This window comes from Chrysemys picta, chromosome 21 (assembly GCF_011386835.1).
Source record: "Chrysemys picta bellii isolate R12L10 chromosome 21, ASM1138683v2, whole genome shotgun sequence".
In the NCBI taxonomy this organism is placed as follows: Eukaryota; Metazoa; Chordata; order Testudines; family Emydidae; genus Chrysemys; species Chrysemys picta.
Window position 1 is genome coordinate 6,818,335 of NC_088811.1, and position 17,159 is coordinate 6,835,493.

At 48.3% G+C, this 17,159-nt stretch overlaps 1 protein-coding gene across 7 annotated transcripts in view; it reads right to left on the reverse strand.

Moving 5' to 3' along the window:
- The window catches only part of MIB2 (MIB E3 ubiquitin protein ligase 2), a 106,326-nt gene extending 95,470 nt beyond the window's left edge, over window positions 1–10,856 (reverse strand). For 3 of the 7 annotated variants that reach the window (XM_042852846.2, XM_008167293.4, XM_024104369.3), the window contains exon 1: window positions 9,455–10,142. The gene's annotated coding sequence lies outside the window, so the exon portion shown is untranslated. Of the gene's footprint in view, window positions 1–5,599; window positions 5,751–8,726; window positions 8,788–9,454; window positions 10,143–10,720 lie in introns of those variants that run through there. The other 4 variants (XM_065575256.1, XM_065575255.1, XM_042852843.2 and 1 more) reach the window with 4 other exon arrangements.
- Between the last annotated feature and the right edge of the window lie 6,303 nt (window positions 10,857–17,159).

The window sequence follows — 17,159 nt, forward strand, 5'->3', positions numbered from 1 at the left end:
TCTGATTTCACAGCTCTGATTCAGCCTCAAACCCGAGCCTTCACCTAATCGGATCCTAGCTGCAGCCGCCTGATGATTGGAGGGGGAGGGGTGTGTTTTCAGAGTGAGATTCCACCAGCTCACTCCAGACCAGTTTGATGGACAAGCTCTACAGCCTCTGAAAACGAACCTTTATCATGGAAATGTTGGCAAAGCATTAAGGGGAGCAGCAGGCACCATGATGTTACATTGTCTGTCTGAAGCAAAGAGGGAGCACAGTACTTTTACAAGTCAGCTCAATACTGAACTGATTAAAAAAAAAGGTTACATAATAGTTCATCACGTCAAACCTCTATTTACTCCAGCGAACGCTCATGCTGACCTCCAGTTACACACACACACTAGACCCATCAAGAAACTCCCTCTCTTTTACCCAGGTCAACCAAAAATAAGCAGCTCTGGTTTCTCATTATAGAAACACCCTTCCCTGCCCCGATTAGAGGCTAACGCAGCCCCAATCAACGTCTACTTGAAATTGAGGTTTACAAGACATCGACAGCCTAATCCTGTAGAACAATTAATCCTCCCTACTGGCTTCTGCAGAATACAGGAACCTTCTGGCTGCAAACTGGTGGAGGTCAGTATTCAGCTGCTCTCTGAAGAATTAAGAAGTATTAGAAGCAAAAGTCCAGGTGGGGCATTTGATGGACCTCCCCTCTATTACACCTCCCCTTTCCCCTAAGACAATTACTCATAAGCATTGTGAATTTCCTTCTGGCCTTTGGTGGACCGTCTTCCCTCCAAGCACAAGGAAACCATATGGTCTGTTCCAGCAATTTGTTTTAATCATAGAACTGGAAGGGATCTCAAGAGGTCATCGAATTTAGTCCCCTGCACTCATGGCAGGACTAATTATCTAGATTTAATACATCTAATAATTCGCATGTTGCAGCCTAGAACCTTCAAAGGCACCGTCACTGAAGCTGATCAAACCTAGCTCTGTCAGTACAAGACTTCAGAGCCTGGTCTCTATCAGATTTCAGTGCAACAAAAAACAAATCTCCAGGACCGGTTGCTTTAGAGACAACTCATAATCTGGCAGGACCTGAAATGATTAGGATGATTTCTCATTTGGTATACAGTGGTCTCATGCTGGGAAGATGACGTTTAGCTTCTCCCACATGGCATAAAGACAACACCTGACAGTTTACCAGGAGAGTGGAAGGGAACAGATTAAGCACTAAGAGACCCATGACCGGATTCTTCATTACGCTGCCCTTTGCATAGCAATTTACCCTGGTACAAAGTGGGTGCAGAATGCTACCAAATCTGAACAATTGTCAGGTACCTGCTTTTTATCAGTGTGAATGGCCGGGGGAGGTATAAGGGAGACTCCAAGTTTTCTGCAGATATTTGACACGCAGGTACTCTGTAGAGGCTGGATTGTGCAGACAGCAGGCTGTTGGTGTCTTAGTTTCAGGGTTCTTTTAATTATCCAGTAGTGTACCCACAGCATTGGATAGCAGGTCTTTTCATGTTTATATGGCATGCTAAAAACAAAGTAAATACACAAAATATTCCAGCTTCAAAAAGAAGCCATGAATATGACCTGGAAGATGCTAAACCATACAGAGACGAGCAGAGGATTCCAACATCTAAAGGTGTGTCCTTGCTGAACAGTTAACTCAACCTCTCACCTGGGTGTTGCCCCTAACTCACCCCCACACACACAAGTGGTGCTTTTGCTCCAGGCTCGCTGGCCCGGTGGGCGTTATAGGCTAAAGCCCAAGTGCTGCTTCCACTTGGGCTAGCAACCAGCCCACTTTGCAGTGAGGATGCAGGCTTAATATATATAACTACTCAACTGCTGATAGCCCTCCAATGCCTTCCTGCAATTCCCGCAGTGTGCCAAGGACAACCAAGTTCTCCCACAATTCATTGGGAAAGAATCACAGTGCCTCCACTTCCTGCGGAACAAAGAACTCTGGGATGGGCCCCCACAAGTCCTAGCAACACAGAGTGGCAAGCGCAGTACCAGTGAGGACACAGTAACTCGAGCATGGATTTTCAGCGTGGCTGCTCAGACCTGGGTGCAGCTTCCCTGGGTTAACTCTGCACCCAGAAGACATACCCTAACAGAGCCATGATAGGAATAATGGACAGTAATATCAGCACCTTGGGCTAGCAGCGCTACTGCTCTTGGATGTCAAAATGAGAAGCTGATCCCATAGGGTCCGTGGCACAGAGCAAGGCAGGAGTAAGATTTCAGATGAGCCTTCGTTGCCTGCCCCGCCAGGTTCCAGATTCCCCTTCAAGCAGGCTGAAGGGTCAGCATTGAATTTCTGTCAATTTTCAACATGGGCCTTGCCATTTCTCTGCTGTGAGAGCAAATCAAGACATTTAAGTCTAATGTGTCCTGACGTGCCTGCGGCCAGAGAGGCACCAGCTGCTCGAGAGCAGAATGAATTGAGTAGCTAGCTGTTGCTTTCTCTTTTGACATTCAAAATAGGTTTTAGGGATCAGGTTTGTTAGCATCAGCTGATTTACTAGCTACACAGCATACTTCAAACTAATACTTACTGTCTTCCCTCCAATGATCTACGGGCTTTAAGAAGAGTGGGACAGCACTTGGCGTATAGGGAGACAGAGAAGTGAACAACTTGCCCAAGATTCCACAGCGAACTGGTGGCAGAACTAGGAATGGTTCCCGATCCTGTAGCCTGGCCGCCAGACCATGCCTGCCATAACCTGTAACCCATCTCTCCATCTTCATGCACAACTCCTGGGGACACAGACGGTTCCATGGGTGAACTGAGGGGAAGATGTAACCTGTTGTCCAAACCCCATTTCAGCATTCAGTGGGCACATGGAAAGCCCCACTGATGCTGGGGCAGAGTAGAACAGACACCTAAAGTGGGTCCAAACAGCAGGTTAACCCAAAAGTTTGATTTTGCCATCAGGCTGGCATTCCAGTATATGTAACCCTTCCAAACCCTCTCTTTGCTACCACTTACAAGATGCTGCATGCCCGAAATCCTGTGGGTAGCTGGGCCTGATTCTGAGAGGTGCTGAGCGCCTACAGCTCTCAGACTGGGGGCTGGAGCCTCAAAACCCCTCTGCCCCACAGGGAAGTGAGGGCATTTTCTCTCCCCCCACCCCACCCTACCATTTTTTTTTTTAAACAAAAACAAAAAACAAAAAAGGAACTCCGTGTTATTCAATGGCACGTACTCTGCAGGGCAAGAATTTTAAGGTGTCAGGACTGTATCCAAAGTGCTTATTGCTAACCGAGCAGCTGGGATTTTAAGACTCTTCCAAGTCCCTTGTTTGCACAATAGCAGTAATCTGCTTTGGAGATGCATAAATGTCTCTCACTCGCCCAGATCTTATCCTCCCCACGCTTAATAAAGACAACTCTCCTCGCTTATCAGATGCACAAGACTCTCTGCTTGATGAGATTTCTCCCTCCTCCCGCCTGGGTGCTATAGTTCCACGAAGAGTCTAAAGCAACAAGACAGAGAAAAATAGAGGGTTTTTACAGTATTTAGCAGCGGCCATAACAGGAAAGGCATTAGAAGTCCAAAATAAAAGAGACAGGTTAGCAGAGGCTGGGCAGGCAGGGTGGCCTCTCTTGAACATCCAGGCAAGGTCGACAGGTTAGAGACCTGGTTCTCTCCCTCCCCCGTAAGTGTTGAACACCTAATAGCCATAGTGATGTCAATGGGAACGGTGGGTGCCCAGCCCCTCTGGGAACGAGGCCAGGATATCTACCTGGCATGTTTGTTTGCAAGGCCTGCCCACCTGGCAAATGAGTCTACTTGTTTAAGCCCTGCTGGGGCTGGATAAGCCTGTGCAGGAGAAACAGGGTAATGAGGTTTTCCCATCTTGGGGAGGATGCTGTTGGCCAAGAAAGGTTCCTCGCCTGAATCCTGAAGGGACAGCACAACCCGCCAAGAATCTAGGAAAACAGAGGCGTGGAAAGATGTTCTTTGTTGCTAATAGCAACCTCCATTCATCTGACCTCTTTAGAAGAGTATGGCAATTGGTGCTTTCCTGAGGTAGAAGAGAATCAACAGGAGCAGATGACGAGATTCTGTCTGATCGCATCTTGACTGCGACAGGGAGCAAGGAGAAGAAATAAAACTGGAATCAACCAAGTCCTCCAGGTCTTTCAATCAGAGCTTACAAAAGGACTGAGGCACGTCACACAGCAGGCTCCTTCCCCACCCTATGTTAGGACACCAGTCTAGCTCCCCGATAAGCACCCCTGGTGAGCTACAAATCAGAAGGCATATGGGGGGGGGGGGGAATTCCGCTCACCGAACCTTGCATTCCACGCCATCAACCCCCGAAAACAAAATCTCAAACAAAAAGGCATGATCAGAGCTGTCACAAGTTGCACGGCTCTGTTCAGCACGACCCTGAAGTCTACAAGGCCTGGGGAATAGTCACATCTGAGAAGAGGAGAAAAACAAAACAGATGAAATAGGAACAGGCAGGCAAGGGCAACATGACCCAGTAGTTGCGGACGTATCAAGTTGGAGAATGTCTTTAAATTACCACCACAGCAAGCCACTTCAACCGCACCGTGGGCAAGCGTGGCTAGTTCCTGCATGCAACGAACGGAGATCAGAGAGGAAAGGAAAATGGCGCATGTCAATAACCATCAGAAAAGCACTGCCATCACAGAACAGGCTACGGTGGTCAGTTACTCCCAGAATCACTGATCGAGATGGTTCAGGTTCCCATGAATATAACCCTCTCCAAAACAAAGTGAACGGAGATGGTTGCAGCCACTACGACTGCATACACGCCACTCCCGCAGACTCTGAAACTTCTGGGGCATCAGCTGAAGCTCAGACAGAGACATGACATTGCCAATACTACCTCTGCTGCTGCCGCTGCCATATGCGGAGTGTCAGCATGGAACACTCAGTGAACATCACAGCTCCCGGGGAACGAGTAGTGAATGCTGACCTGAAAAAAGCCACTGTGCTACCAAGCGCCACAAAAGGTCACAAACTTAACTGAGCATAAAAAGCCACTGCAGACTGAACAAGGACAGCAGGACATAGCAGGGGGTTAGACTAGATGACCCTTGCAGTCCCTTTTAACCCTATGCTTTTATGCTTATATGCTGTGGGCTCTCCATGTGGGAGAAGTGGGTACCATATCTTGGAGGTACAAAGAACCCAATGCTCCCTGTACAGCCTATGCAAATAAGCTATAGAAACCCACCAGGTTATAGAAAATTCTCCAAAGTTTGATTCCCCCCCCATCCCCTCAAAAATCACGTGAAAACACAAACACTGACTGCCCCAAATCAAATGTAAACAGCTCTACAAAGTATTCCCCAGACCATGAGTCTGAGGTGGATGCACTGGGGAGGAGGTGCAGAAAGGGAAACGTATTGGGGCTCTGCATAAAAACGGAAACAAAATTATTACCCCAAGAAACAAAGGTGATGACAACCAGGAAAGTTATTACCTATTTGTATTGCAGCAGCACCTACAGGCCCCTAACTGAGATCAGGGCTCCAAATACATAAGACAGTCCCTGCTACAACAGAAATAGACAAGCCAGAAAGAGTAGGATGACAAAGAGCAGTGACATGACTCACCCAAGGTAACACAGCAGGTCAGCAGCAGAGCTTGGAATAGAATCAGGTCACATGACCCCCAGCCCGTCCTATCCACAAGACCATGCTGCCTCAAGAAAGAGAGCTTTGGCGGCGAAGGGACATGAATCCTCAACCTCACGATTCAAAGTAACTGCCACAGAAACACAAGGACATTAGTGATGTAGAGCAGAAGGCAACGGACTGGAACAAGGGGACAGCGATTCTGCTAGCTCATTGTCAAGGTTACTCAAACATGCTCTTTTTGACTCCAATCAACATGTGATGTGTGGAAGCACTCCAACCAGAACAATGCAGAATATTTACAGTAAAAAAAAAAAAGCCTCAGTAAAATCAGGGATTCCCCTCCCAGTTGCTTATTCACCCACCAACAACCTGAAACCACAGACAAGTGATTTAGCTACCACAGTAATTGGTTGCTTGGTATCTGGGGGTGAGGATTATTATACTGATTAAACCTTCTTCCCTCATGCTTTCTTCATTGTCCTTCATGAGAGTTTCAGAGTAGCAGCCGTGTTAGTCTGTATCCGCAACAAGAACAGGAGGACTTGTGGCACCTTAGAGACTAACAAATTTATTTGAGCATAAGCTTTCGTGGGCTACAGCCCACTTCATCGGATGCATAGACTGGAACATATAGTGAGGAGATATATATGTATATGTATATATATGTTCCATTCTAGGCATCCGATGAAGTGGACTGTAGCCCACGAAAGCTTATGCTCAAATAAATTTGTTAGTCTCTAAGGTGCCACAAGTCCTCCTGTTCTTCAGAGTCGGTGTTATCTAATTACCAGCTCTTCGGTCTTCTAAGTAACAAAGGTGCCCAGTCTGAGTCAAGTAAATCCCTTCTCTAGGGATGGAGAGGCACAGACGACCTGGTGATAGCTCTTAGCCGGAAGGGGGAGCGTTGAGTTGCTGGGGGGTCAAATCCAGCTCAGCTCCACTCAAGTCACTGGAATTGAATCTGCTTGTATCAAGACTGAGCTTGGCCTTAGAATCATATACATTCAAGATAGGAAGCATCCATTGCTTCAGCTACTCTGTCCCTTGCTGGGCAGGTCCTACGTGCCCACAGTGCATTTTGGCTTTGTCTGGCCTAAAGCATCTCCAGGGAGAATGCTACCAGCACTCCGCTGTGTCAGGCACCCAGTGACATTCACAGCAGGGTAAGTGCAAGTGGGCTACTCTTATTAGGCCAAACGCAGACCTGGTGCTGGGCCTTTGATGGAGTTGCAGCTGCTCACTCCAAGTCTGAATTTGGCCCTCTCCCTACCACCACCGACAGGCTATATTCCGCCCATCCTGTCCCAGTTCTGGACAGTGTCTAAGTACTGTACAAACATAAGAGCCCTGGTGCGCCAGACACAGAAAGCAGCATGTGTTTGACTTGTGAGCCATTTCCAGGACGGAGCAGCAGGTGCTTTACTGAGTGAGGAATCTATTGGGAAGCTCTTAAAGTTTTTCAGAGCACTCGCCCATCTGCAATATACATTTAATTAACAGTGAAGTGAAGTACATAAATTCACTCCCTGGGGGACAACTGAAAGCCACCCACCAAGAATAAGACCAGAGAGAAGAGAAACAAAAACCAAACAGCACCTGACTCCAGCAGCCCTGGACTCTGGGGAAACAGCCACGGGGAGCCAATGCCACAGATGGGAGCTCATCCGTTGGGCAAGACCTGCCAAGGAGTCATTCCACGCCAGGGAAAGGGAGTGAAATTTACACCCCTTGCCCTGGCTGTATTCATACCCTCTCTCCTTCACCCTATGGAACTGGGACTGAGAGGTAGTGAGATTGGACTGGGTGCAACCCCTAGTCAATCATTTGGGGATCACAACATTAACCACAAATCTTGATTTGTTTCTTCCCTTTCTGGCTGAGGTGTCTCTGAGTGGGAATATCATGGGTTGGTCTACAGACCCAGCAAAGAGCCTCAGAAGAAGCTCAGATACACATTCCCACCTAGCTTCTAGCCAGTCATTCATTTCTTACCCAGATTGTGTGTAGTACAACCAGGAGGATTACGATCAGCAGACTAATATGCTGTACAAGTCCATTCATTCCCCCTGAAGTCACTGAAACAAATCCAAGGAGCAACCTCATCAGCCCTGGGAACACCATGAGTGCCACTAGGGGACCAACGGGACTCAGACCCTTCCCACAACACTGAGCAGCAGCAAGACACCAAGCATTTTGCTGGTCCTAATTCTGCTCTTGCACTGAGTCAGGCAGCGGTTTCATTCCAACGGAGTTGCTCTGGATCTACATCAGTGCAAGATCAGAACCGGTCCCACCACCGCTGAAGTGGGACTGTGCTCTGTGTACTGTACCCATCCGGACTCCTCTAGGCATCTTGCTACACCTCGTCCCACCATCTAACCCTGCCCGTCAGTCAACGATAACCAGCATCAAGCCTTTCTAGTTCCTGGGGATCAGCTTTCAGGTCTCCCCTGCTGTTATCATAGGGTGACTGCTTTAACAGCCTCTCCTCTTCCCCTCACTTCTAAAGTTTCTTCATTGGCTCTGGCCAGGGCCAGACCCAGCAAGCTTTGATAAGCTCAGAGCACACTTGATGGCCCACCCTGGGCTATCTCCCACAAGCACATGGCTCGGAATTAACACCATGTACCCCAAGGGCCGGCTTTAGGCCAATTCCACCAATTCCCCCGAATCGGGCCCCGCACCCAGTGGCAGGGATGCCCAGAGTGGGGGGCAAGTTCCAGAGAATCCCTTCCCTGGCTAGAGGCACCTTTTTAATTTTTACTCACCCGGCGGTGCTCCAGGTCTTTGGCGGTGGGTCCTTCACTCGCTCTGGGTCTTTGGCGGCGGGTCCTTCACTCGCTCTGGGTCTTTGGCGGCGGGTCCTTCACTCGCTCTGGGTCTTTGGCGGCGCTGAAGGACCCGCCGCCAAAGACCCGGAGTGAGCGAAGGATCCGCCGCCAAAGACTAGGAGTGCGGCCCAGTGAATATAAGCTCCACGTGTTTTTTTTATGTGGTTTTTTTTTTTTAGTCATCCCTGCTGGGGCCCCATCGAAACTGTTCGAATCAGGCCCCGCACTTGCTAAAGCCGGCCCTGATGTACCCGGTCGCGCCCAGAAGATACCTTGCCGGCAGGGGTTCTACAGGAACCAGCCCAGTGGATGCAGAGAACGCACACAGGAGTCAGGATCTTTGGGGCAGAACAAGCAAGCTGGGATTTCAAGGACAGCCGAAGATTACCCGTACTCCCACCCCACAAACTCTTTTAACAGCCAGACTCTCCCCCCAGCTCCCTCCCCGAAGGGGAAATCTGAAAAGTCAACCACATAATTATTCCTTCTCCCCCAGATTGCACCTGTCCTTAACCCAACCCACACACACACCCCACAAGCCACAAGTTTCCACGGGGCCCCTCAGCCAGCGTGAGGCAATGGCACCATCTGTGGAAACACTGACACAGACCCCCAGCCCCACACGCAACAGAGAGGCAGGAGCAGAACACAGCTCTGCTGCCCTGATGGAGGAAGGGACCAGGACCGAATAAAGAGCCAGCAAGGGAGACGCTGCCATGAACGAGCTGCCCCCACCCCACCTTCCCACCCCCTCCTCCTACTGCCCCCCCAGCCTTCCCATCCCCTCCCCCCCACACCTTCCCACCCCCATCCTCTCTCCCCCCCCCGCCTTCCCATCCCCTCCTCCTCCCCCCCGCCTTCCCATCCCCTCCTGCTCCCCCCTCACCTTCCCACCCCCTCCTCCTACTGCCCCCCGGCCTTCCCCCCGCCTTCCCATCCCCTCCTCCTCCTGCCCCCTCGCCGCCCCTTGCGGGAGCTCTGCCAGCCCCGACCCGCTGACCTGGCCAAGCTTGTTACAAAGTTTCTGCGACGAGGAAGCGCCTTGCGCAGGGAGCCGCTGGAGCAGCCCCGCCGCCGCCGCGTCTCCTCCCCGCCGAGGCGCTAGTCCCCTTGGCAGGGCTTTCAGTTTCTACTGACTGGCAGCCTGGGGCACAAAGGATTGTGGGAGTCGTAGTTCTCTCCCCTCCCCCTTGCACGGGGCCTGCAGCCAGGCCGGGACTACAGCACCCAAGCGGCCTTCTGCCCCGAGGCTTGGCTAGGGTGCGGGGGGCTGCTGGCTTGCGTCCAGCCCCGCCCCTCCAGCTGCCGCTTGATTGGGTGCAAAGGAGCCAAAGCGCCACCTCCTGACTCTTCCCCAGGGAAATACGGGCAGTGCTCAGAGGCGGGCACCCAGAGCTGGAGTTTCCTGAACTTCGGGGCTACTAGAGTGCGGGGTTTTGATTTCCCGCTGCTGCAAAGCGAAGAGGTCTCGGCTACAAAGTTTGGAGCTGGTGCAGCCCCGCCAGGGGAGGGGATGAGGTGCACGTGTGCCGCATTAACCTTTTTTTTAAAACCAGATTCTACTTGCTGTGATTTCCATTATGTCTCCTCTTCCTTGTGGAGGGTTTTTGCAACACCCCCAGCAGCACAGAGATTTTGCACGTTGACAAATATGAGTCCCTCACTTTCTGGGAATATTACACAACATCACAGCTCCAAGGCTGAGCTGTTTGCTCTGTTCCATTAGCTAGTGTGACGGGGGCTGCTGATGAGTGATCCTGGCTTCTATTGCCGGGTCTCATACTGACCTTTCTACGAGTAATGTTACCGCACTGTGCCTGTTTCTTCCGCTTAAACAGAGGATAATATGGCCCGAGTTTTTAGATCTGGATACATAAAGTTAGATCTTCTAACTCCATATTTAGGCATCTAAATAAAAGATTAAAGAGGTGCTGAGCACGCCCAAATGCCACTGAAATTTTCACAGAAATTTTTCATTGTTTGAAATTTGTTTTTTTCAACCAAAAAACCCTTGTTTGAGGGTTTTTTTAATTGTGTGTTTCACTTTTTCATTAAACAAAATTTTAGAGGCAATTAAAAAAAAATTCCCCTAAATCTGCTACAAACCAACTGGTATTTTTCAACCAACTCCAATTAATTTGTAAAGCACCTTGGGATTTTTGACTGAAAGGTGCTATAGAGGTTAGAACAGTTATAGTTGTAGCATAGACATGGAGGTGGTGACTGCAGCAAAAAAAAAAAAAATGTATTGTCAATCAATACTCACATTTTGATATGAATTAGCTTCTTTTATGTTCCCTTACAGTGAATATCCCTAGGACTGGGTTTTACAATCACTAGTGCTTATAAAAAAAAAAACTCATTCTACACACCTATATTCATACCCAGCCACCTAGAGTAAGTCCTGCTTTTGCAGTCTGGTATTGCTTTTTAAATAAATGACACTAGGATCAAGTTTCCTGTGGCTCTATCAACTCATTTTCTCTGCCACTGAGGAAATCAGCCACAGGTGGAACCCATATGCTCCTGCCCCCTCAGAAGTTGTGATACGATGATTCTTGTGCAGGATTCAGCTTTACGTGCATAGAGCAGCTTTGAGAAGGTGATCTTATTGCCTGGTTTAACAGTGAAATTACTAGCCATGATGCCAAGCCTCAGAGGTAGGAAGAAATGTTACCCTTGCTTTGATCTATTTTCTTTACCTTTTATGAAGTGTGCAGTGCATCTTTGCTCTGTTCTCTGCTAACAGCTTGATAGGGCTGCAGTTTTGGAAAAATATAGAGCAAAGATTATTAAATGTTTGAAGAAACTGATTGGCCCAAGCTGTCCATCCATCACAGGTGAGATAGCAAAAAGCCAGGAGGAAGGTTGCAACCAATTATCAGAGCACACATCCTAAGTGGGCACCCTAACCACTAGGCTACATCTGGCTCAGTGCCTACTGAAGTGTAAGTGCGATAGTCATTGGGGGAGGAGGAGAGAAACAAGCACCAGAGTCTGTAGCCTACCGGTGAGAATACCCAGTGGGGAGATGGAAGACCCGGCATCAAGTCCCCCAATCATGATTTCATTATTTATCCACAGTGGAACAGCTTAAATAGGATAGATGGAGGGTGCGCTTCCCTCCCATCAGAATTTCCTGTACTCCAGTGGTTAGAGCTCTCTCCTAGAGGGGGAGTAGACACCCTCCCCCATTCAAATAGTGTCTCCTACTCTGGCAGAAGGGGGGAGGCATTGAACCAGGGTGTCCCACCTGGAAGGTAAGCCCTCTAACACTGGGCTAAAAGTTACAGGGTCAGTTGCACTTTCCCCTCCTTTGGCCAGCCTTTGAATGGGACCCAGTCTGGTAGGTAGCCTCTGAGCACACCTGTCTTTCCCTGGTTTGTGACTCATCAGGGGCTTAGGCAGCAAACGGGCATCCGGACACCTGGAGGGAGGGAGCAACATGAGCACCCAGAGGCAGAAACATAAGCGCTGAGGGAACTTTTACCTTAAAACTTAGGTGCCAAGAGAGTTTAGACACCGAGTGGGCTTGGCAGGAGTTTTGTAGATTGCAGTGGAGCCTAAAGCTGGGATTTAGGTTCCTCAGCACCTTTGTGGATCTGGACACTACCCTGTCTGTGCTCCAGCTCCCCATCTGTAAAAACAGGGATACCAGCACAGCTCTGCCTCACAGGGGTGTTGTGAGGATAAAGACTTTAAAGACTGAAGTGTTTGAGAGATCTACTGATGAAAGTGAAGGGAGGAAGTATTCTTATTTAAATATATTGGCAAGATGCTGCTCCCGTTGAAACTGATGGCAAATCTCCCATTGCTTTCAGTGGTGGCGGTATTGTACCCTTCCTAATTCCCCCCTCCCTCCAAAGAAGAATGAGCATGGTAGAAATGACTGCTTGTTTGCCCTGGAAGACAAAATGTTAGTAAAGAAACATGAACTGTTACAATATTTACATTTCAGAGAAAGTCAAACCATCATTTCAAGTCAATTCACTCTGTGCGTGCGAGGCTGTTCACCAGCTCCCTCTCTGTGGTAGATGGTAGTGAGCCTAAAGCAACACTGGAGGGCCTGAGATAATGAGTTAAACCATTATAATGTTTGGGGAGTTTGTAGTATGAGGGAAATGAATGGGAAAAGCCAGAGTTTTTGCTGGGTCACGTGGTAAAATTAACAGCATCGTTTTTCAAGCTGAAGTGTGAAAATTTGCCGAACCATAATTGTGTTTATTGGGTCATATTTTACTGCTCTTGCTAAAAGGAGAAATTAATTATGGTTGACACTGCCTAGTTGCCTCTACATGAAATGCCCTAGTATTCAAGTTGCAGAGGAGAAATTACACCGAGGCAGGGCTAAGTGATGATTCAGGCTTGTGGTAGGTCTGTTTGGCCTGGGACAGACTCGTGATACACGTCTCCCATTCAGAAGGGCCCTGGATAACAGCAGGCTTCCTCTGTTACTGGAGGACAGGGCTGTAACTAGCCATGTGAAATTTGCATGAGTCACCGATTTCCCCTCCCCACTCACTGCACAGTGGTTGAAGCTCATCCGTGGATAAGGAGCCAGTACAAGGCCTGTGCACTGCTCCAACTCCTTAAAATGGGGCTATATTGGGACTTCCGTAGTGCTTAGAAACATGGGCTGGCTCCCCTGCAGGGAGTGACTTTCCTCCATTAGCTAGATTCTCCCAGAAGACACATGTGGTTCTGATCTTTTACACAATGGGTGAAGTAAATAGCATGGTCTGAGAAGTATGGGACTGGGAGCCAGGACATCCTGAGTTCTAAGTATGACGAGAGATGTCTGTGTGTATGCAAATAGTTCACAAATAAGGTGCCAGGAGATGCGTCTCAAAAATATGAAGCAGGGTTCCTGGGTTATGTAGGCCCAATCAAGAAGAAGAACTTTGCGCACTGCAAATGGCTTTTTGTGTGTGTGTGCTGTTTGTTACATAAACTGTCTATTCTGTTCTCTCTAGGTTTTTATCCTGCCTTCATCACCATAGTACCTTCCAGTCATGCATTCAGGGATGTGATTGACATCTGTCATGTGTCATTCATTCTCCCGTTTCTCCCCAGGGAGAGAATTGTGCATGCAGTGGAGTGTGGTTTTGGTGGTGGTGAGTTTTGTTTTTTTACACGTCCACGCTGCTCTATGTTTAGGTTAGCAAAGGCAAGTTGGACAGCTGTGCCTGACACTTGGAGTAGAAGGTGATGTGGTCTGTGATGGCCCTTAGTTCCTGGTGGAATTCATTCCACAATCTCAGACCAGCCCCTGAGCAAGCTGTCTTTTCTATACAGACGAGCTTTACCCTTATGGCAGAAAGTTCCACTGGGCCTAAGGAGTGGAGCTGTCGACCGCAACCTTTATCTCAGCATTTTAGGTACCCTAGGCCCAGGGCAGTGAGCTCTTTGAAGATAAGGCCTGAGACCTTGAACTTGACTCTCTATTCTGTGGCAGGCCAGCACAGATAGCAAAGGGCAGGCCTGATGTGCTCACAGTAGCCTGTGTTGTTGAGGAGACGTGCTGCAGTGTTCTGCAATAGTTGGAGTTTCCCAAGCGGTGAAGTCTTCCTGGCCAGGTATATTGCATTGCTGTGGTCCAGATGAGAGGTGGAGAAGGTGTGTATAACTGACGCCGGTCATCACCCACCAGGATGGGATGGAGTCCCCTAGCCAAGCGGAGATAGTAGAAAATGTTACTCTTGGGTGCTGCTATGTGCGAGCTTAGTGTTGGCAAGGACTCCAAGAGAGACTGTTGTGGGTGTGCCCCTTCAGCCAAAGGAGAACGCAATACTCGGGTCAACTCTGGTTTGCAGCATGCCCTTGAGGAAAGCCAACATGTGCAAGAGTAGCCACTGATTGTTGGTGCCTCAATTTTGTGTGCCCAGCTTGAGAGACCTTAGGCTCAAGTGTTGGACGTATGATTATTATCTGTACTGCAGTAGACCTAATCCTCCACTAGGGGAGCAGGGTATATTGTGCTAGGCACTGTACGTACACTAAAAGCACCGAGCGCACACAGCTCCCTTTGACTTCCACCGGACTTGCAAATATCTGAAAATCAGGGCTCTGTGATGTTTCAAATCGGGGCACCCAAAATTTGGGCCAGTCAAAATCAGCAACTGCCACTGGAAAATGTTGGCTCTAACCTTTTTGTGGCGCAATTTCCCCTTCTCTAAAATACAGAGGATATGACTAGGATGGTAGGATTCATTAGTAAAAATTTGTAAAGCTGTTTGAAAATGTAGGGCTGGCTAGCTGTAAGAGAGAAGGGATGGAGAACGCCCAGCTGAGGACGAAAATACTCTTTGGTCTCCAATCAAGCAGGTGCCAAGCCACATTAGGCTGTGAAACCTCTATGGTTAGCGCCCACAGATGCTCCGTATGGTGACCAGAATCACAGTGGTGAAATCCCGGCCACATTGACATCGCTGGCAAAATTCCCATTTTCTTTAATGGGGCCAGGATTTCATCCCCATTGTTTATAGCCAAGTCATGGGCTTCTTCTTTCTTGCTTTTTTGACAGTTCATTCTATCCAATAATTATCTTTTTAACAAGGGGGACAAAAGATCAGCAGAATTGAATTGTGATCAGCCTTTTGTATTGTACCTTCATCCCTGAAAATGGCCCAGTGTCTTAAGTGTTACAATGCTTCCCCTTCCCACCTCCAAGACCTAACTCCTCTTCACACGGATGCCAAGAGATGTACAATCAGATCATTCATTCTGCTTATAGGTGATCATTTTGCATGCCTCTTTGTGCATCTTAGGTGTGCAGGAGATCTTCTGACAAATACAGCCATGGGATTGTCTTGCGCAGAAAAAAAGACCTGCTGCCTAATTCCCCCTTGCCCGGCACCACGTGTAGTCAGTTACCCCAGTGACAAGTGGATGCAATAGTACTTGACTCCCACAATGCACTGGGGTAAATGACTGCACAAGGGCAAGAGAAAATCAGGCTAGAGATTTGCATCCAGCTATTATTTAAAATATTAGATTCATATGTTAAGGATGCATTCGCTCACCTCTCCTGTTTGCTGCAGTCAGATGCAACACCGGCATTGCTGCATAGTTAAACGGTAGTCCACTAGAAGGCTAGATTTTGCAGCTGACGAAGCTCTTCTAAGTGACAGCTCAATTTACTCGCATGCAAAGACCGAAAGACTGTCCAGCTATGAAAAAAACAAATCTAATGATAATCCCAGCAACCCCCAACTCAAGCATTATGTTAGAAGGCAAAGGAATACAAGAAGTGAGTCAATTTACATACCTGGGCTGTAACATGCCAATAGGGACATCCAGAAGGAAATAATGTCATGAACTGGCAAGGCGCAGCTGCATTCTCCAGCTTACACAAGATTTGGCCGTTGAAAATCTACAGCTTAAAGACCAAACTGTGAATCTTCAACTCAAATGTTATTTCCACCTTGACATATGGATGTGAATGCTGGAAATCCCCCAAAGGTCCAGCCAGACATCTCCATGCCTTCCAAAGCAACTGCCTCAGGGCAATACTAGGTATTACAGGGAATGAAATTCTAATAAATGCTGGGATTTATCTGTGAGTTCAACAGCCCTTTCTCTCCAAAGTTATCCAGAAAAGAAGATGATGGAAATATCGGGGACATGGGTTAAGAATTAAACAAGAATGTCTGCTGTTGGGCAGCTGGAGGAATCCACAAGTGAAGCCGACCAAAGAATCCCTCCACACAATTTTCAGAGAGGGAAAATTCATGGGACTTAACAACACAGAGGAAAAGCGAAGAATGGCCTAGGATAAACAGAGATGGCAGAACATTGATGGTGCAGGAAGGATTCAGATACACACATAGCTGGAACTGAGAGACCGGTGATCTAGTTGCTAGGGGTGCTAGCCTGGGACTCAAATACCCACGTTCAGTCCTTTGCTCTGCCACAGAGGTTCCTGTGGGACCTTGGGCAGGTCACGTAGTCTCTGTGCCTCAGTTCTCTTCCTGTAAAATGGGGGTGGTAGCACTTCCTGCCCTCACAGGGGTGTGGTGAGGGTAAATACTTTAAAAGATAACAGGGGCCATATCGGGACCTAAGAGAGAAGGGATCAGCTCACATTTGTTCCTCTGATCTGATTTCTGTTGTGTACATTGGTGCACACACAATGACAGTTACAGTCCTATTTGTGGAAGATCAGGACGGTTACTCAAAACCTTTGTGGCGGGGGGGATGCCATTTTGGATAAATGGGAGATAATTATTTGTGCTTATTGGGTCAGGTTCTGGTTCTCTGTTACCTTTGGTGGCAATCCCCCGACTTGACCACTGGATGTCGCCGTTACACAGAAATCATGCTCCCAGAAAAGACCGGCCAAATTCTGCGCTCTGTTCCATAGGCACACCTGCTATTTGTGCATGGAAGGGCACTGACTTCAGAGTCAATGAAGCTGTATGGGAGTAGCGGGAAAGAGAATGTAGCCCTGTAAGACAGCGTTTTAAATGGTGATGCAACTTAGCCTCAGCATTCATAGCTGTAGTTTTTATGCACTGCCTCTTTGCCCATGTGACCAGTAATTGTTGCACTAAGCCAAGTAGCTAGATATCCAACTCTCCAGTCAGCGTGTGCAAATATTTGTGGGCAGAAAACTGGGAGATTTGCTTGAAGATGTGGCCCATCACATTTTCAGAGACCTTCAAAGATCTGGGCTTGGGGAAGCCACTGAGAGATTGCCGCAGTGT